Source organism: Diorhabda carinulata, chromosome 12 (genome assembly GCF_026250575.1).
Source record: "Diorhabda carinulata isolate Delta chromosome 12, icDioCari1.1, whole genome shotgun sequence".
Lineage (NCBI taxonomy): Eukaryota > Metazoa > Arthropoda > Insecta > Coleoptera > Chrysomelidae > Diorhabda > Diorhabda carinulata.
The window spans coordinates 8,938,948-8,961,789 of record NC_079471.1 but is presented as its reverse complement, the minus strand read 5'-3'; the positions used below and the strand labels follow the sequence as shown (position 1 = coordinate 8,961,789).

The window sequence follows — 22,842 nt, the reverse complement described above, 5'->3', positions numbered from 1 at the left end:
AGCTTTTTGAAACATCTATCGTTCCAGTTCCAAAAATCCAATGAGCTCCAGAATCTGTGCTGACTTCAAAGAAATCAAAGGATCCGCGCCACTTTACATTCGTAAAGATTGAAAAATTGAAACTATAACTTGAAAAATCACTGGTATATTTCTGTTTACAAATTAATTAAACGACTATTAGTATCTATCATGACTACTGCCCACTGTCAACATGTTGGTGACACGTAACAACTGTCCCTGTATCTAATCTGCCGATTCAGTTATATGGGTGATTCCGTTCTAACTGTGATATTCAATGTCCTGTATTGTTTTTTTGTACTAGTCATTAATTAATAATCAATTAATAAAAATTTTGTGTTAATTGAATAATTCTTAAGATATTTAAACATTATTTTTATACAATATAACTTGCCACTTAAAGAAAACTTATACTACATCACTTGAATGTCAGTACCGTGTCATGTCCATTCCTAGAATTTACCGATAAATTATTAATTTTTTTTGTCGTAACAAATGATTTAAACTAATTACCTTATAAATTCTAATGTTTATGATCAAACTGAGGAAAATTGATGCACTTGTTGTTTAATATCTTAAGTTACCATGTCAGTACCGTGGATAAATGAGTCAGTACCGTGGAACTCAAAATCCGACATTTGTGTCTTGCTCGTGATACTTTGAAGTTGTAGTAAATTCCTCTTAGAGTTTTATTTTTACAGTAAAATAGATGAATAATATGCATAAAAAAGTTAGAAAAGTTAAATTTTCAAATCTTGAAATTTTGAATACAAAAAATCACAGTTAGAACGGAATCACCCATATATACAAATTATGAAGTACCTTGACATCACATAATCGAATATTTAGTTCCAGAGTTTTGTTATTGTGTTATTTAATTGACTGAAATTACACGTTTTTGATTGATCATGGCTTTACAAGTAACTTATCCAACGACCTTCTGGTTCAGCAACCATCATCTCATCAAGTACTTCCTGAGAAGCTTTAGAAAACTCTAGCTTGGTGAAACTTAGTTTTACTAAAATCCAAATAGTTTTTAGATCTAGCGGTATCATATTTCTGTAAAAATATTTTAGAGTCCTTCGTTCCGGTAAGAAACCTCCAGGGTGCTTGTTTCTTGGTTTTGTCTTTCTTCGGAACCATCTTGTAATAGGAGCAATAAAAGACGTTAGAGCTCTTTTCAAAGCAATTGTATTGACCTCTTCATTTCTTTTAATAGGAACCCAAATTAAAAAGACTAATTTTTGCTTATTTGATCAAATTTTCAGTACTCCAATGTCGGTTTGAGTCATTGAAGGTGAGTGCTTGATTATCGTACTGCATTATTCGCATTTCTGATTTTGTCTTCTCAAGTTAATTTCCACCAGATATTTCCTCATATACGCGCAGAAACGCTTAGCATTGATAAGTATTTGTGCCACTCCCAGATATTCCAGGGGCAGTTACTGAATGTTGGTTTTTTTAACTATCTGTTAATTACTTCATGGCCTTTATGTTGAAGGTGTGGATTGTGTATTTTTGTATTGTTATCATTGTAATGTATCCTAAAATTTAACAAATTTTTGATGAACTTTAAATGCTCCATCGATAACTGAGAATAGCAATGAAAGGAGCTTCTTACCATAACGTTCTAGCCATATTCGCAAACTTGACGTAATTAAATTGAGTTATTCGGATCGGATTTTGATGCATTATCAGCTCTAATCGTAATAGTGTGCGTATTTGATTCAATAACTATTAAAACATAATAACAGCAACGACAATGTTACGGATTATACGCATTGACGTCCAAATTACGAACTATAACAATCGCAAACAATGTAACAGGTAGAAGGTGTAAAATTCCGCATAGGTATTGAATTTCCAAGCTGACGTTATTGAATCGGTGCATAGCAATTAATTTTAGCATTAATCATTCACATAGTCGCATAACAGTAATATTTAACAATTAATTTTTAAACCGGTTATATATGTTTATCAGGTATTAAATATTCCACATGGAAAATCACTTATACGGGGAAAATTAGCTTTAGTCCGTGTTGGCGGGCAAAATCTATCGCTATCCGAGACGATCTACGACTTTTAATCTAGAGTGTCGGACAATGGCACGCCACTTGTTGGAAGGCAATGGCCAACTACCCACAGTATTCTGCGCAGTACAGTCTCTTAATTCGAAACCGTCATTACAATGAATCGGAATCAACTGATTCAGTACGACCGACTGATGAAGTTGATTTGGCAAGAATTAATACTACAGCGGGTTTAATGTTCGTTTAAGCCTTATGGGGATAGTAGGGGCTGAGGTCATTCTTTCAATCTCCTTTCTTAACAAATTTTGTACATCTCGCGGTTTGCCTTTTGACTATTTTTTCCAAATAGTTGAGATGGTGAAAGTAAATCGCGCTGATCGGTATCATGCGCTCGCCAGTTCGATTACGTATTCTTATAATAACAAAGCTGCCGATAGATACTCAACAATTCGGGAAATGAACTTTCTGCCACACTACATACTCCAACGATTGATTCTGACTTATCTTTAATTTCCAATATTTTCCTTTTGCTAATGTTCATTAATTTTCATACCTCCACATTTATGGTTGAACACGTATTTACATAAGGCTGTCAACAATAAAAAAACAGAAATATGTCAAAATCATCATTAGAAAAACCAAGGATAATAATGGAAATAGAACTATGGAATGCTGATAGAAAATATATATCGAATAAAGCAAGATGAGCAAGAAAAAACAATATGTGAACCAATGAAAAGACCCAAGCATTAAAAGTAAAAAACGCTGGATACCTGGGTACTATATATGAAGCACTATAACCATCCATATAGACAGTATTTGATTCACCTTAAGGCTTTAATAGCAGTCTCAGACGATCCTCACGTTTTTCATTAAAAATCCGTTGTGAAAATCGTAAAATTAAAAATAGAGTACAGTAAACAAGCTAAACACGCGAATCGTATTTTAAAATATCGATATATTTTTGTATATCGAATTATATACACAAACTACTTGTCATCTCTTATATAACATCACTCAATAAGTCATTTCACTGGCACCCAGATGGGGCTGCCATCGTTAAATCCACGTGGCGTTTATCAACTACCAACTTTCAAAAGACAAAAATTTCATGACATTTTGATTAGTCAGAAAAAACAACAATTTCGTGCTGATTTATAATTGCATTTTGATGAAGAAAAAAATAATGTACTAGCTCAACAATGCCTTCAAAATCTCCATCGAAAAGAACCATTTGTTATTATTGGTTTGTTGAATTTAAACGTTGACGTACAGATACGATGATGGTGAACGGTGGTTACTCCAGAAAAGATCAGAAAAGTTCACAAATTGGTTATATCTAATAATAAATTGAAATCGCGTGAGATATCTAGAAGAAGGTGCCGCGTTTACTCACAGTCGATCAAAAACAAAACGTGTTATGATTCGGAGCAGTGTTGGGCAATGTTTATACGTTTTTTACGTCAATATCGATGAAACAAGGATCCATCACTTCACTCCGGAATCAAAACTATCATCATCTGAGTGGACTGAGCGAAACGGTGAACTACGTCCGAAGCGTCCAAATGCACCAAAGTCAACTTGGAAGATTATCGCTTCAATATGCGCCTGGAATATTGTCGACAATCGACAGAGACAATGAATAGCGAATACTGCATAGACTTGTTGGACCGTTTGAATGCAAAAATCAAGAAAAAAAGGCCTCGTATGTTGAAGAAAAACCCACTGTTTCACCAATGCAATAAATCGATTCACAATTGTTAAAAAATGTGTTTTTCTTAATTAGTCACACGACATTGACAAAAAGGTCAATGGACATCACGTTATTTGGAGGATATGTATTTCAATATTTGTAGCCAAGAAGGTGGTTGTTTTCTCCTTTGAGAAGCGACAAACAATAATTTCGAATTATTTAAAATTCGATGAATTTAGACATATTTTTCCAAAATTTTAATTCTTAGATCTCTTTGTATGTTTTTCTTGAAATTTGTCTCGATTTCATTGAAGAAACAAGTAAAAATTGACGCCCCGACCTCGTGTATCAATTAAAGTTTAGTTGATATTTCTCTATATTTATACATGGACTGATCAAAATTGAGACGGTTTTATACTGGGCGCTTATATTGAAAAACCTCGTATATGTCATAAACACGAGCATCAGTATCCAATGAACAGACAAATTTAAAGACCACTCCAGCTATAAACTGTCTTCTTAAATAAACATCACAAATTTATGTTTAACAACTTAATCTAAAAAGATCGTTTCAACGCTTGTTTACGTTGTTGCCAAGCGTGTGAAAAGATGGGATGGTTTATTGACTAAATACTAATTTTACTTGAGTTTTCTGTATACAAAAGTAGCATCAATATTGGAAATATTGAAAAGCACTTGGACTCGTTCGTTCGTCTGTCTTGGAGCCCTTCAAATATGGTAGAGTTAAGTTGTTACAACATATTTATAATTTGCTTGTTTGGCATAATGAACGGATACCAAATTATTATCTGTGCAGTTTTCGCAAAGAAAAATCAATTACAGATCATATTATCGGTTAATGATAAATTCTTGAAAAAATTCTAGAGTTTGGTATCGATATTCACTATTGCTTCATAGGTTTTTAAGGAGATCAATAGGGACAAATTAGTGGAGGTACATATTCCAAACCCCAAGTTGACACTGCATTTTGAATTTACAAAAAGGTTGTTTTATGTTTGTTCTGCTTTGTTCCAAAACGCTAAAGAATTTTAAAGCTATTATTCGGTCAGATATCTGATGATTTTCCATTGTGAGGCTCACTTTAATCTTTACTTTCTAATATTTCTTTGGAAAAGGTTCCAAGAGAGTCGGGTATTAACTTAAGCGAACAGTCTTTTGAAATTTTTACACTGACGATGTTGTTATTTTCAAGTTTTTTTGAACATAATAACAAAATAAAATATATTTATAGACAACGTTGTGTCTTCTGGTACCTTCTTCTTCTTTATGAAGGTCTCCGCGTTGCTGTTCTTCTTCCATGTCTAGTGCCAGTGGTCGATTCGGTCCATGGTCCATAGTGTGCCTCGTCGTACTTCTGCGTTTGTCCATCCCATTTCGATTCTGGTCTTGTTGAAGTTTATCCAAAAAGATAGATCCAGTGGATTGGTTCTTCTTGGAAGTAGCCTATTCGATTATCTTTAGAACTATTCTTCTGGTAGGATCACTTAATCACTCTAGCATTACTTAGATATACACCTTCTTGTAATTAAGTGATAATATTATATATTGTTTAGTGATATATAAATATTTTTAGTTTGTCCATTAACTTTTTTTAAAATATTCACTCATAGTATTTTTTAAAATTTCATTATAACTATTTCTACCTGCTATTAAATCCTAGAAGTTAAATAAATTTTTTTAATTATCATACGGATTGTGTGTTATTTTCTAAGGTCATTTCGAGTCTCCAGATATGACTAATTATGAACACATTTCGGAAATGTTAATAGTCTCCGCCGACCGCAGGAGTTCTTGACCTCATAATGTTACATTCTTATGCCCTTCTATCTCTAGCTAGGTCTCAGCGGCGTATCCAAGTTTCAAATTCAAACAAAAATTAGTTCATTAAATAAAATACCTTTTGTTCGTTGTGGTGTTAGCCTTTTATCAAAATTATTTTTTTAATTAGAATATTTTTAAATTTAAATGTGAAAAAACCTTATTATAAAAATATTTCCATTTTAGGTCACTAAAGCCTTATTTCAATAAAAGTTATACGATTTCATAACTGAAGCTGAGCTTATATGCTACAGAAAAAATTTAATAAAATTTATAAGGTTCAGTATACATCTATATGATATAGATCTTGTGTGTACGAGGATATATTGAAAAATTTTTATTACCTCCTTGTTGGAACAAAATTTACGACGTTTCAAACTTTTTTATCAGTAACAGAAAGAGATGATAGTCGTACGGAGTCAAACCTGGTGAATAAGGGGGGTGTTTTAGTAATTCAAATTTTTTGCATGGCAACAACCTATGGATAGCTTTTCGCGTCTTTTCTCTTTAATATTTTACCCGTAAAGTGCTCAGTAATATCTAATAGTAATTTGCAGTTAGTATTCTACCCTTATCCAAAAAATCGATCATGATTACTCCATGGCAATCTCAAAAAACTGAAGCACGAACTTTTCCAGTAGATTTTTGGACACGAAACTTCTTAGGTCTTGGAGAACCAGAATGTCGCCATTCCATCGATTGTTGCTTTGTTTCTGGATCGTAGAAATGTACCCAAGTCTCATCACAAGCTTTTGGTCAACATTGAAACATTTGGGGATCCATTTTGCAGGAATTTTGCTCATGTCCAATTTGACGTGAACTATATGATGAACGCGTTCGTATGAAATATTCAATGCTTCTGATATCCGTTTTAGCCCAATTCGACGGTCTGATAAAATCATGTCATGAACTGCATCGATATTTTCGGGAACTGACACAGAAACTGGCCTTCCCGATCGGTCAACATCTTCAACAGAAAATGAAGCTTGCAGTCCAATTTTTCACGGTCGCATACGAAGGACATTGATCACCAAGGGTATTAAACATATCTTCGTAAATCTGCTTACCTCTTAACCCTTTTAAATACAGCTACTTTATGATTTCTCGATACTCTAATTTTTCAATTTTCACAATTTCGGTGGACATCTTTTTTCTTTTAATTTATTGCGTAACTCTGGCTTACTTTTTTGACGTAAAACTTTACACTGACACTTCTAATAAGTTATTGTTCGTTGCTATGGTGACGCAATATTTTGTTTATGCGTGGAACTGGTCTAGGCTAACTAGATATCAATACATCCTCGTAGTGGGCCATAATTTGAAGTTGTCATATATATGTTACGCTCAAAGACGAAAACAGCCAGTGGCCATTTAAAACAGCCACAACGCGTTCTGTCCGTCTTGCGTTTGCCAGAGCTCGTTGTGGCTGTTCTGATATAGCCAGAACCCGAAAGGAATTATTTTCGATTTAGATGACGTCAGCTCACATAAAATAATACTGCTAATTAATAATCATTTGGTAACAAAACACACATTATTTGAATAAATGTTTAATGACGTTTTTATATAATATGTTTTATATCCATATAGTCGAATAGTTAATATAAAGTATTAAAAGTCATTTTAATGTAAAAAAGTATATTACTAAAATCAATTTTCGCTGCATATCCACCTATTTGTTTTTCCATTGAACTTTATGTTAGACACAGATAGGTTAGGTTAGTTATATTAACTATTGACTATGTTGATATAAAACATATATAAAAACGTTGTCATTAAACATTTATTCAAGTAATGAGTGTTGTACTACTTTGTTGCCAAATGATTATTAATAAGCAGCATATAATTTCATTCGGGTTCTGGCTATATCAGAAAAGCCACAACGCGTTCTGGCAAACGCAAGGAGCACAGAATGCGTTGTGGCTATTTTAAACTGTCGTTTTCGGTCTTTGAGCGTAACATATATACCAAAATTATAATGTATCTATTTGAGCACCTTATATTGAAAAACGTATCTACGAGACGTGTGAGAATAGTGGCAAGACTGTTGGAGAAATGGCAACGTTTCAATTATAATCCTGTACTCGTTTATCTTTCTGAGTTTCAACTCCGTACAACTAACACAATATTTGTGATATTGCCATTAAGTTGTGTTTTTGTGACGTGTTATCGGAGTGGAGTATCGGAATTTAGAGCAAGATTGTGCAAACATGTTTTGAATAAATTCATGAGTCAACTTGCCTACGGGGAAAATTGTTTATCAGGAGCAGCAGTGTCATTTATGAAAGGTTAATAAGACATGGAATATCAGAGAAACCTTCAACTTTATATATTGACGGAAACGTACGAGGGATTTGGTGATATGGTGTGGAAAACCCCTACAATTCAGCAGAAAAATTATCGAAACAACGTATGGTGAGTCCTTATAAGTCGGTCCACATTCAGGTCAAATTCTCGACCTAATGTATTGACAATGGACAGTTTCTTTGGGTTCTTCATAGGGGTTCTTGCGCTCAATGGCAGTGGACACAAGGCGGTTTTGCAATTTTATATAATGTTATGAAAACGTATTCTGGAAATCAATACTTGAGATCACCAAAACGAATCTCCAACTAGATATTGTATGGGTAGTATTTGGAAATTATTTTGGCATTTTAGAGATAACTTTTCGAATTTTCAAGATTTCAATAAAAAATTACACCCAGAAAAAGTTAATTTGGTAATGATGACATGTATAGTATCATATTTCTTAACTGAATTTTTATATTCTATGAGCTTGATGATAACGTTTTGTTTTTGTTTCTTAATCCATCAAGATACTAATTCGCTTTCCTGCATCGTGTTTTTTTATTATATTTTAATATTATTCTAATTTTGTATTATACAGAATCAGCTCTGCTAGAAAATATTCTGTCAATTCCAGTTTCGTCCAAATTCTCGCACAACTAATCGACACTCGCTACTATGAATCATACGCGTCTAAAGTTAAACATGTTCTCGTCTATTATCAAGTTTTTAGCTCTTGTTTCACCTTTTCGCGAGATCCTCGTGAAAGCGGTTTCAAGACTTTTTTCGTTTTCCCGGGATTAAAACATCTTTGATTCAATAGGCTGACTGAACAATTAAAAACCATACCAGCGCTACTATTAAGATTTGGAACGAATTCGGCGATCGATAGCTACCCAATGGGATAACATTGTTGTCTGAACAAGGAAATACTAAATTATTATACTTAATACACTGTTTACGCCGCCACTCTCAATTACACTGTCTGACGCGCGTTTCGATAACCAAGTTAGGTAAACTGTTTACCTGAACAGTTAGAAACCAAGTTATCATCTTTATCGTAAACTGTTTACCTTCACTCTCTGAAGACGACAACTTGGTTATCGAAACGCGCGTTAATAGTGTAATCGTGAGTGTTGGTGCAAACAGTGTATTCAATATAAATATTACCATTGGTTCCAGAAAATTCAACTTACTAAATTATTACTCAACTGATCTAATAACGCCACTAATTTTTATCGGAATATAGAGAATCTTAATACCAATTAGATTGTTATTATTATTCAATAATCTAGAATATTATTACAAAAGATGTACCAAAAATACATAATCTACATAATTTTAACAATCTTCAGATATATAACTAGCAACTGTATTTTTTATTATATGATCGTATTGTATATATTTCTTATTATGTCATTTTATATAATTTATTACAAATAAAAATCAGGACGATCATTAAAGTGTGAATCCTTTCACTCCGTTCATGTACAGACTATGCAAGTGAAGCTGGTCGAGTGCAGAGCACATTCAAGAAGCTTACTGGTGACCTTGAGCATTCTTTCTCAACATATGTTTTCTAATGGCCCCCAGGCCGGTCGGGACGATGCCACGCGGCGGTGTCTGCTGTTTTCGAGTGTTGTGTTCTGTGTTTTGAATTTCTTATGCGTGTTTGGTACGGTGTGTTTGTATGGAGGTATTTGTGGAAATGCATCAGTAGAATGCATGAGGCCACCAGATGAAAGCCAAACTCGAGGTCTTTTTATACGGGGTCTAACAATTGATGTTTATTATTAATAGAATCTTGCGTATAAATAAATATTTTTATCATAGTTTCTCCGATTGAAGACGATTTTTTTAATCAATACAAATGAAAAAAAATATATCTTAAATTTACAGTAAACATGTTATTAGACTTTTTCTGTGGGTATATCTCATTGTTGAAATATATGTTTTAATATGATCTCGACCACATACATGTTTTTATCTAATCCTTTATAAGTTATCAATTAGAAATAAATAGTTACCAACTTGAAATTATGACACACCTAAATGGATACCACAATACCCATGAATATTTCTAACTGCGGAAGCGATATTCACGTTTGGTTTCCCTTTTATTGTCACAAACTTCAGAGGAAACTGGGGTGAATTCGTAGAAATGTGCGGTCAGTCAATTTAACGATGTGTTAATAATGAATTGAATCTATACGAGGTATTTCTAAAAAGTTGGTACAAAACCATAGAATCCTGGAACAAACATGACTCGAACAATCAAACTTACTCCTAGTTTTCCGAAAGTTCAATAAGTGACCTTTTGAGTTAGTCTAGATCATGGTTAATGTTTTTAACAACGATTTTATCATACAAAGGTAACAACTTCGCAGTGCCTAGGCCGGAAAGTTTTTTTCTAGAAATATATCTTCATAAATATTATCTGTATAATATTGTTGTCCTCTATTACTCATCATTCCATTTTTGCCTCGTGGCAGACTTGGTACCAGATGCTCAACAAAAACTTGCGCAATATTCTCCACTCTTCAATGGGGAATTATATTTGACGGCAACGAATATTTTTTGAGTGAACACATAGTTGTTCTCTAGGATTTATATCTGGACTGTTAGATGGTCACTTAATAAAGATATGAATAAAAAATTTGATTTAATAAACGCATTATGTGTTCCAAAATAATATTTTCCAAATAATAATAGAAACATTAGAGTTACTATCAAATTGTACTTAAGGTGAGAGATTGCAGCTTGCAAATCTCTGTCCCCGCATTCGCCAAACACGCTCACGTCTATCTGCTTTGAAGCTAACTCTAGTTTCATCAGAGAACAGAACGTCCTTTCAATAATTAATTTGATGTATTTTAATAAAATGTAATAACTTTTTGTTCTCTTTGTGAGTATGGCGACCACCATTTAAAAATATTTGATACAGGTAGTCATTTCTCTGAACAAATTCCTTCAATAAAGCGATAATCCATCCACACCTGACTGACAAATAGAATACAATTAAATTAATTCTTCCAAATACACTTGACTTTGGGAAAAACCAAAACCTTCTACCTGCTCTTTGTTTCATACTTATACAAACCCAAGCGAGGCGTTTGGAATCGTTGGAATAGCTTTGTTCATATATTATAGTAAGTTTAAGTTATCGAACTTTGTTTACAGCTCTGCTACCCTCGGCACTAAGACTAGCGACCATATGAGTAAAGGTTTTTTATGTGGTCTTGCTCAAAACTCTGGTCGGTTTGGAATGATAATAAGGACAAGTCTCAGATGTCGGAAATTAGTACTTTCAATTGGATTGGTTGACTTCTGGTTCGACTACGAGTATACGAACTGGATCTATGTAGGTATTACACGAAAGGTTCTATTTGAGGGGGCATATTTTTATTCACCTCGAAGTGAGAACTGTTTCTCGATGTTGTTGACCAGACCAAGGAACGGATTAATACTTTACTTCGATTAGGTTAGGTTTACTTTAGTTTGGGATAAGTTCAATGGCCGAAAACTAAAAAGAAGATGTTTTTATAATCGGCGTTTTCGTGTAATTTCTATCCGGACCGAACATCGATAAATGGATTCCGCGACCTCTAAAATGCCAAATTGGCGTGTTTTAATAAGGGGTGAATGTAGAATTTCCCTTAATGCTACTTAATGTAAAAATCTTGTCTTCGTTCTAAATTGTACGATATCGTTTTATAATACATCGTTTCACCATTCGGACTGATGCTAGGATGTTGTCTTTCTTACTTAAGACGTCGCTTCGAATATCCTTCATTGAAAAGAGTTAATGCTCGCAAAGGTTTTTTGATGTGTTTACAAATGAATTTCGAACACGCATGTTTAAGATCAAATACAATTATAATCGCTTATTTGTTTTACTCTTTAATCACCACTTTTTAAAAAATTTTAGTCTGTATACCAACGAACGTTTATTATGAATTGATGTGAAAAACATGTTATGAAATAACAATTGACACAAGGCTCATGACCTGCTTGTATAGGTAATAAACGTTGAATAAATATACAAGACGCAAATATGTGTGGTGTGTTCATTTTGTCCAGGAGTTGATATTCGAGATCACGAGAAAAGGAGGTACCCCCAAATAAAAAAATACTCATTTGAAAATAAAAACGAAATTGCTTCTAGTTAGAGTTATATATTTCATTCTGTGGAAACTCACAGTTTTTTATGTATAAACATTTATTTTTTAATTCTATTAATAACAAAAGTGATGAGGCTCGAGTAAATAAAAATGGGTATTTACCTATTTCTTAAATAGCCGCCAGGAAATGAGTATTTTCAAAAAATGTCATCTGATAACCACTATATGATTAATTTTCCTAGAAATACATTACATAATTTCGAAATTGCTTATTTTTAAGTGCAAATATTCCTGTATAATAATTGTAGGAAAATTTCGTTATAAGTAAACAATATTTACAGGCTCTGTTCTGAAAGTATTACCCCTTAATTGTTTAAATATTTGTTCAAGAAAATAGTACAAATGATTAGAATGTTTCATCTATATCCGCATTTATACATTGCTGCCAAAGAGTTTTTGTACGCTTCCAGGAACGCCTGGATCGGAATGATGTTCAGCTCCTGCGTCGCGGACTGTTGGATCGCCTCTACCGAGCCTTGATGCTTCTCCTTGAGTCTGGTGGGGCCAAAAAGATTCTGGTAGATCGCTTCCCGACACATTTTCATTGACTTTCAGAAAGGTATAGAGTAATAAAACCTCATTAGGTATGAAAAGGGACCCTAGAGTGACCCAACGAAAATTTAAGCCACTTTCATAGTTTGGCATTTATTACATTATAACATTATTTCTTTTTATCAAGTGCAGGTAGTACCACTCGGGTTGGGGTCAATATATGGGTTCAGCCTTTTGTTATCCATTCACAAACACTGAAAGTAGTGTGCCAAAGGCGTGCCGGTAGGATACTAGTAAAAAGGAGAGCCGAATCTGAAATAGGGTTGGAATTAGGCACTAATAGAAGGTTAAACGGTATCGGTTAAACGCAAAACGTAACTACTTAAGTAATCCCTACACAATATTTCAAGACCTACACCGAAATTGAGCCGAACTGGACGGAATTCCCCATTTTATTACCCTATGCCTTTCTGAAATAGACTATAGTTGTCTGTGAGCCCAATGAAATTACCATGACAACAAAGTTTGGCAAGTCAAAAACGAGAAAAAGCAGATGATGGAAGGAGAAGAAAAAAATAGAAAAGTTCTATTGGAAACTGAAGAATTTGAAAATGAATCAAGCTCAATGGATTCAAATTATGAATCGGTTGATACATTATAGTTAAGAAAAAAGTTTAATAAAGTATTGTTTGATAGTTCATTTTAACATATTGTTTTCATGATAGTCTGTTACAAATATTAGTCTTTCATTTATGATCCCTCTAATCAAAGCAGGTGTTCCCAAAGGTAGCGTACTGGGTCCACTACTATATCTTCTATACACAGCCGATTTACCCACATCAGAGAATACAATTAGTGCAACATATACCGATGACATTGCTTAACATTGCTTCGCATCGATATCCTAAAACTGCATCACAAATTCTTCAAGCAAATGGCAATGGTTAAAAATAAGGCGATTTCAAGTTAACGAGTCTAAATCCATCCACTTTATCTTCACAAACTGACGATAAGACTGTCACTTCGTTACAATAAACGAACATGAAATTCCACAGAGGGAGAAAGTCTCATATCTTGGAATCCATTTTGATAGAAGACTTTCTTGGAGATAGCACCTCCTCGCTAAAAGAAAACAGCTTGGGATTAAACTATATTGAGGGAAAAATACAATTATCTATCGAGAATAAGTTATTGGTTACAAGACAATACTTGAACCTATTTTAACATATGGAATCCAGCCGTGTAGTTCGACGCCTATATCAAACTTTAATATTATCAAGATATTTCAGTCCAAAGTTCTGAGGATGGTAACAAATGCTCCATGGTATGTGCCCAACAACATGATTGCTAGTACAATGAAGAATTCAGTGTCACCTTAATCAATTGGCCAAAACCCGGTGTTAGAACCCATTATCCGACGTAGACTCAAAAGATTCACCCTTTGTGACATCTCTAGCAGATTTCAATATGTTTTAAAACCACATTTTTCTGCATTTACCTACGATTCACTTATTGCTCCACTCAGGAACAGATTTTAAACAAATTTGATAAATAAATAAAAAAAATATGGTAGACCGATGATTTTGAAGTTTGGTATTGGAATGTCGATGATTCTAAACAACTTATTTCAATAACATTTTGTCGTGTTTACTACTTAAAAGACACTGTGCTGTGAAAAAATGTTCAATTTCTCAAAACTAAAATTACATTACAATTTAGTTTCCAACCAAGCAGGGTTCTAAAAAATGAATTTCTAATATATTATTATCTTTTAGAATTTAACTTGCCATTCGGCTCTTTGCGTTATTTTCAAATATTTTGTTCACGTATTTTAATTCTAACATTTCAGTTTTTGAAGAAATTAATTTGTAATCGGCCTTCCATTCCATTCTAACAAAAACAATGAACATTATTAAAACCTCGATTCGATTTCAAATCCTTTCAATACTCAAATATGTACTCACATTTGAGTAAAATCAATTTAACTTCACTTTATTGCTATTACCTAGCTGCAATGTCATTAATTCTCGATAAATTATTTATTTTGAACTTATTTCATAGTACACTAATAAATGTTGTTTGTTTCAGGTGAGTGATTCCTAATTAACTCGCAAACACGTTTGGTGAGTATAAGGAACTACCTTTAAAATGGAGAGTCTTATTAAAAGTGAATTAAATGCAACGGTGAACATCTGTTGGTTAGATTATCGCAATATTACCGCCTTTTAATTTTCATTTCTATTTGTATTTTTTTCCAATACTAAAAGACATGTCAAGGAAATAGTTGGGTACACACTGTCCTCGATTATTTTTAATTTGTAAATGGAGATTTATCTAATATTATTTTTTCTACTTCCATGTGTTTAATGGTCTGTCATCTTCTTCTCTTCTATGTTTTTTCTATACACTTATTCTTTTTTATCTGTTTGTACGTGTCAATTGGGTGCGTTATTTTCAGCATCTAAAATTGATCTGACTTATTACCACTAACAAAAACTGGATCCACTAAATCCCCACTTCTATGAATTATCAACCACTAAGAGATCTTTTCGTTTCTTCACTTCTTGTCATGATTGAGCTCGTTTCTCGCCCTTGGCGTGACCCGTGCAATCATTGCTTATGTCAGTTGGGGAGAAAAATCAGCTCTTCTTCTGGTGGTGTAGAATCTTAGTCCAACTCTCTGTACATCTGCTGATGCTCCAAGCGCGTTCACTACTCATCTATTAGGTTTGGAGCTTCTTTCTATAACTTTTGGCAGTATAAACCCCTCTTGGTAGATACGTACAGCATGATGGATCTGATTAAGTAGAACTTAATCTTCAGTTCCAGTTTGGATCGCTCTCGATACCAATTCTTGTATTGACTTCTTCGTTTTATCCACTAAGCAATCGACGTGGATATTGGTTCGGTATTTTACAGCTATTTCACAGGGTCTTCTGATCTTTTTAAAAAACACTACTTGCGTCTTTTCTCTGTTGATACTGTCCTACGTTACAAACCAGTCGCTGATTCTATGGCTTCATAAAGTATAACTGGGGGAGAGTTAATCGTGGCGATGTTCGCGTAGAGTCTTCCTAAATATTTTCTTGCTGCCTTTTGTACTAACACTAGAAACTGATGAATTTTCTAACTAAACTTTTTATTCCGCGCCCACTTTATTGTAGATTCATTTCACGCCCTTTGTCTAAATACTTTCAGTAAAATAAACGAGAATCAATTTATTTAAACTGTCCTTTGACTGGGCTATTATTGAAAAGCGGTTAAAATACAAAAAATGATTCTAGTTAAATATTGTTACATATTTTTTTCCAACACGCGCTTTCAATTGTTCTCATTGAAATCGCCACGAAATAATATGGCAGTTATATCGAATTCTATACACGTGCCTGCCATGTATTCATAACAACGATGCTTTGTTGTATTAAAAAGATTTGAATAACTGGAGCGCGTCCCGTGAAAATTTACGAACAGGTTTTATTTTACAAGCAATTTGCAATTTCAGATTTCTCATTGGAATTTTATTATAATATATTTTTTCGAAAAAAAAAAAAAATACATTTTGGGCGATGAGTATCCAATTTTAAGGGGTACACTGAACATTGTGGTTTTAACAACCCTACTGTAGAAACTGGTATTTTCTGAATATAAAATGAATTTACCGAACCGACCCTCGAAACCCTTAATCCTGAACAAGTGTGGTGAAAACCGAGTGGGATCTTAAATGACCTGATGTAATTTTAAGAGAAACGAAAATAAAAAAAATTCATTATTTGCATGAGAATGAACATTTTTTTCAAACGTTCATTTGCTAGATACATTGCTTAATTATAGAGTTTCATACCCTATGTAAGCACCTTCCTTATAACGAATACGTATTTGATAAAAAGCAGGGGTAAACACACTTTGTGAAGGTATTTGCAACCTAAGAGATTCGATAGAAACATGTATTGAAATCTAGTTAGCCTAGACCAGTTCCATGCTTAAACAAAATATTGCGATACCATAGCAACGAACAATAAATTATTAGAAGTGTCAGTGTAAAGTTTGACGGCAAAAAAGTAAACCAGAGTTATGCAATAAATTGAAAGAAAAAAGAAAAATTGGAATATCGAGCCATCATCAAGTGCCTGTATTTAAAAGCAGATTTACGAAGATATGCTTTTAATACCCTTGGTGATCAATGTCCTTCGTATGCGACCGTGAAAAATTGGACTGCAAGCTTCATTTTCTGTTGAAGATGATGACTGATCGGAAAGGCCCTTTCTGTGACAGTCCCCGTTCGATCTGTGTTCGATTTGAAAACGATGTAGACTTCTTAAACCGAATTGTTACTATGGATGAGACTTGGGAACATTTCTATCTACGATCCAGAAACAAAGCAACAATCGATGGAATGGCGACACTCTGGTTCTCCAAGACCTAAGAAGTTTCGTGTTCAAAAATCTGCTGAAAAAGTTCTTGCATCAGTTTTTTGGGATTGCCATGGAGTAATCATGATTGATTTTTTGGATAAGGGTAGAACAATAACTGGAGATTACTATTCGACATTACTCACCACTCTACGGGAAAAAATTAAAGAGAAAAGACGCGGAAACCTATCCAAAAGTGTTTTGTTTTTGCAGGACAACGCTCCTGCACACAAATCTTATCTTGCCACGCAAAAAATTCGTGATTTAGGGTTTGAATTACTAGAACACCCCCCTTTTTCACCAGATTTGGCTCCATCCGACTATCATCTCTTTCCTCAACTGATAAAAAGATTAAAAGGTCGTAAATTTTGTTCCAACGAGGAGTTTCTAGAGTAGGCTAAGAATTTTTCAATATATCCTCGTATACTATTTTATTCGTGTGTTCGTTATATGTGTCATAAATTGACGATTATTGGGAGAAACACCTGACATAGAGATTTCCAGTTTTCTTCACTTGTTACGTATGTTATTTCTTTTCATTGCTATTTGCGAGTACAAAATTCGCTGTTGATTGACAAAATATTGGATATAGTCAGTCGATTGCTTTAATATTTCAATTAAAACCTTGGAATAAAAAATAAAATTCTTTTCTCCGAAGTTTTATGTTCTATATGCCAATTTTTGTGCCAAAAAAATTGTACCGGTCACCAGACTTATTTCGTAACGAATCAGAATATTATTACAAGGGAAAACACAAAATTTGAATTTGACTTTAAAACATAGAGTTCGAATTTTTAGTTCGCAGGTAGATGAAAAAATAGTTATTTATGCAACAAATGAGTAAAGTTATTCTTTTTTTCACGAGTAGGACGGTTTGACCGCAATTCCTACTTTAGTTACTTTACTCACGAGTTTCATACAAAAAATTTTCTACGTCCGTAGACTTAAAAAAAACTCAACAAAACTTATCAATTTTTATTTTGTAATAGTTATATGAAAAGTACAACTATGAGCATTATTAATTTGAAGTAAAGAAGAAGTTACATTACTATTGGTACTTGAATTGGCAACATTTAACTAGTTTAAATAAATAACATCTTCTAGTACTTATTGGATTGTAGAAAAATATATATACAGGATATACCGATCCCACGACAAACTTCGGTATATTTTGAGTTACGAGAAATGTTTTTAAAAAAATAATATAAATCTTCCAAGTCAATAATATTTAATTATTTCGAACTATACAGATTGTTGTATAAATCGGATACAAACCAAATACAGAGGTCAGCATATAAGTTAGGCAACGCTCTCGAATTAAACCTGCCTGGATTGCGGGAGGTCTCGTTGCTCCGCTATTTTCTGAGGTCACGTGACGGACCAAAGTTACGTGAGCAAATCGACAAGGATCCAACATCCGTCATTGCATGCTGGATGGAGCTTCGCCTCACTACATCTATGTTAGCGGGAGTACTTTGTTCAATTTGAAAAATGGATAAGCAGACGTGTGAGGCATGTGACTTGACACCCTGTTATTTAGTCGTGTGGGGCTTTTTCAAGGACCGCATTTTTGCAAGAGGACCTTTCCGAAGTCCGAACTGCAATTGAAACAGAATGTGAAACTCTTTGCAGGCAGCTTGACATGATTTGCCGGATCTGTTTCTCCGTTGAGAAACTTTGTAAACGTTTGTACACTTACAGTAACCATTTTTCGAATCCCTTTCTTTGCTGCCTGACTCAAGCCGGCCTTTGTATAATATGTTTTTAGAGAGAACCTTTAAAATGATGCCGGATTGCTTACGTTATTAAGAGTCATTAAAGCAGTATGGACGTACCCTACTGTAAGTTAAAGAAAAAAATTTATTCCTTTAAGGATTCCTTGGACGTTGGTATGACTAATATCTTGCTATTCTCATATTTGCGTTGGATCCTCTGTAATACCGATATTTTCATTTAATATTCTCAAGTTTTTCCATATTTCACGTCATTGCGATTGAAAAGATTCATTAGTTTTTCTTCTGATCTTTTTTTTTTAGCTTTGCAGTCTGGAAATCTCTGATAAGAAGCTTTAGATGCAAACTACTTTTGTTGTAATCACTCAGTACCCAAATAAGGTCTACCATTTTTTGAGTAGAAAAATATACGCTATTTATCTTAATTCTTCCTTACTTAAAAAGAAAAAACTATAAAATGGAGCGACAATTACAATTGTAAGAAATTAAATTCACAATCTTAAACGAATTAAGTTTATGTCCAATTTTGTCAAATTATGGTTTGCAATAAATAGTACAAAATAACTCGGTGTACGGTTTTATCTTTTTTTCTTATTCATAAATAGTTTTTCTCAATGAATCCCAAATATAATCTCCCATCATGTTTTTTCATAATAACGTTGTTAAAAGCTCATAATGTTCTGAAAAAACGTTATTTTTGGTCGTTCTGATGCTGCCATGTCGTTTTTTCAATTTATCTAATTCAGGTATGTATTTTTAGTGATATCTTAAAATTTTCTATTTTATCCTCAACTAAATTTTCATAAATTTCAGCTTTGTGATTTGCTAAATTTTCTATTTACTCCATATTTAACTTGTGCTTCTGATAATCTCTGAAAAAACTTTTCAAGTTTTCAAGAGCTGCTGAATTTCCTTTAAGTTCTCGAATTTTGCCAATTTTAATGAAAATTTCATCTTAAAAGAATCTGCCAAGTGAGTTGGTTTAATTGTATTATATTCAAAATAAGAAATGCACCATCCTGCTACTTTGCTTAATGTCTAAGATTGTACATCTGCTTGATAGGTTGATATAGATAATTTTCTTTTCTTTTCTTATACGTGGAAACAAAACAATGCACAAGTTTTTCGAATTTTTTCCGCTCACTACACGTATACCATATTCCCTTCCCATTTTGGAACGTAATCTACTTCGAGAGCAATACAATCATTCCAATGCTTCTCTAACTTCTCGATGCCGTGCTTGTAGAAGGATTTGTCTTTTGCCTCAAAATAGTCTTCAGTGTCAGCAATTTCGTCTTCATTTGTGCTGAATTTTTTATTGACAAGCCATATTTTTGAGATTAACTAATAGTTAGTAGTAACTGGTGGCCAGATCTGAACTATACGGTTGATGAGGAAGCAATTCTAAGTGTAATTCCTTTAATTTAATCATCGCTTGTGAATCTGTGCATTGTCTCGGTGAAACCGTAGTTTTTTCTTCGACATAGTCGATGAACAAAATTCCATGCTCATCCCAAAATACTGAACCCAGTTGACAGTTATAATATACTATATATAAGCTTCGGACTTGAATCACCGTCTGTATAGTACACTCAGATGATGATCGTTTTGATTCCGGAGTGAAGTGATGAATCCATGTTTCATCGATTGTCATATACGGACGTAAAAAATTTGATTTACCACGTGTAAACATGACCAAACACTGCTCTGAATCATCATCACGTCGTTTTTTTGATCGAATGTGAGTAAACCCGGTACTCACTTTGAAAAAAGCTTTCTCATGGTCAAATGTTCATGCATAATTGTAAACACACTGTCTTCTGATATCTTTACGGCCTCAACTATCTCACGCAATTTCAATTTAAGATTAAAAATAACCAATTTGTTAGATTTTAATGTTTTTTGCAGTAAACACCCCAATTGGTGTCTGTACGACCACGTTTAAATTCAGCAAACCTATAACAAATGGTTCTTTTTGATGAAGCAGAGTCCGGATAACACTTTTGAAGCCATTACTGAGCTTGTACAGTTTTTTTTTTTTTCATCAAGAAGCAATGATAAATTAACGCAATTGTTTTGAATCCATTGTTTTGAAAATAACAAAAGTAGCTCCACTTCATTTTTTTTAATTAATCGAAATGTTATGAAATTTTACACATAGTTTTTTAGACGTTCGTAATTCATAAACGTCATGGATATGGACACCGCCATCTGTGAGTCAGTCACACGACTTATTGAGTGATGTTATATATTATGTTTTCGGTATGTGACTTGTCATTGATATCTAATTAATATTTCATTTGAAACGGAAACAATATTGTAACAATAAAAAGTGGAAATTTATTATTCAATTACCGATTGAAAAGTTTGGAATAATTTTACATAATTTTGAATTAAGATTCAATTATTAACATATCCATAGATTACGATCTTCAATGACAGAAATTGCTAATGTTCAAGTTCTGGTAATGATTACGAATAAAGTAGTGTTTTTTGCAACATCTGTTGTGTTATTTAGATAACGTTTATTGCTATATATATATACAATATGTCCCTCTCAGTTAGAAGCATATGCGAAACTTTTTTATTATTAATAATAGGGAAAATAAAAAGTTCTGTATGTTCTAAACTTTGAAACAAGAACATAAAATATATAATTTTTGCACACTTATACGTGGTTTGACGTTTTCGATGCTAAAAATTCATTTGTGAAGGTACCAGATGTCTGAAAGTAGTACCTAACATTTTTACCATTATAGGAATTTGTTGCAGTTACTTGTTAAACAAAACTACTCCTTCCTCTAAACCTCACACACTTTTTTAACATATATAACCGACAAACTTTAGACCTATTAGTAAATTTTATCAAGGATATTAACATTAATATTTAAGTAGTATCATTGAAAAATTCTGTGGCTGATGGACCTGCTTCCAAGCCATTATAGGGATTGGTTTGGCTGTTTGAACTGGATTTATGACTTAATCGAAACAGTAGATTATAACAAGATATCGAATAATATACTTTTTCTGAGTCATCAGTCAATTAAAATAACCTAATCTAATGGATTCGTTCCTCGTTCTGCTTAACAACATCAACATTAACATTAACAAAATCGTCAAAAAGACAGTTCCCAATTCTAAATAAATTTTTTCTTAATGTTTATCTTTTCCATCTCCAGCCAAGGCTTCATCTCCATTCATAAACTCCGTTCAAATGGCTAAAACGGAAGTCCACCAATCCAATTTTTAGTAAAACCAAAAGTACTATGATTTCCTACTTTTGGGATGTCGACAAATTAATTCGACGATCTCGACAATGATAAATTATCATCTTATAAAGATTCTAAAACGTGCAAATACGTAGCTAAAAATTGTTATCAAAAAACGTTGAACAAGGCTTGAAAGTACGTTCAAATGTATAAAATAATTAGATACGAGGTGGCAAAATTGAAATTCGGTAAAAGCACGTCAAAATTCCTGGAAAACTTTCCAGGTAATCTCGTATTTTTCAATCAAATGACTACTTCACTAATTATATAACGCCACCTTATAAATTTCTAGCATTGTGACATACACTTCCAAACATTTCTTGTTATTTACAAATCATTTGTATGTAAGTGCATTCTAAATTACATCTTAGGTCAGTTGATTATTTAGAGCTTTTCCCGTCAGTTGACGACAGAAAATAATACATCTGTAACTGTATTAGCCCTCATGCGCACCCGTCTGCTCAATACACTACAAAAGTTGTTAGGTTTGTTGAACCATTTGGTTTTATCGCTTTCTACTGTTTTCTCAAAATTAATTCCACGCGCGGTAGTAAGCAAACGCCAACGCACGGTACAGGAAAAGAACCCATCTCAAAAAGGGCCCCAATCATATTCAAGTAGAGAAATATGTTTCCTATATCAAGGCCATGCCTAAAACAAAACCATAACCCATACAAAAATGTCCCTATCCCCCCAATAAAATCACCAAAACGAGTTTATTTTCTTTGCACGGAAATTGATGAAAAAAATAGAAAAAAATTGCATATTTGAACGTAATTTTTAATTCTAGTCATCTTGGTTCATAATAACAATTTTCGATATTGTCAAATATACTTTACACTTAAGTAAAATCATATACATCGTATACGACTGAAAAAATTTCATATTTGAT

At 33.3% G+C, this 22,842-nt stretch overlaps 1 protein-coding gene across 8 annotated transcripts in view; it reads left to right on the top strand.

Moving 5' to 3' along the window:
- Nucleotides 1-22,842, top strand: part of LOC130900126 (brain tumor protein) — a 433,383-nt gene that overhangs the window by 376,585 nt on the left and 33,956 nt on the right. For 2 of the 8 annotated variants that reach the window (XM_057810513.1, XM_057810512.1), the window contains one exon: nucleotides 14,628-14,662. The exons of the other annotated variants lie outside the window; for them this stretch is intronic. The gene's annotated coding sequence lies outside the window, so the exon portion shown is untranslated. The remainder of the gene's footprint in view (nucleotides 1-14,627; nucleotides 14,663-22,842) is intronic. 8 annotated transcript variants of the gene reach the window in all.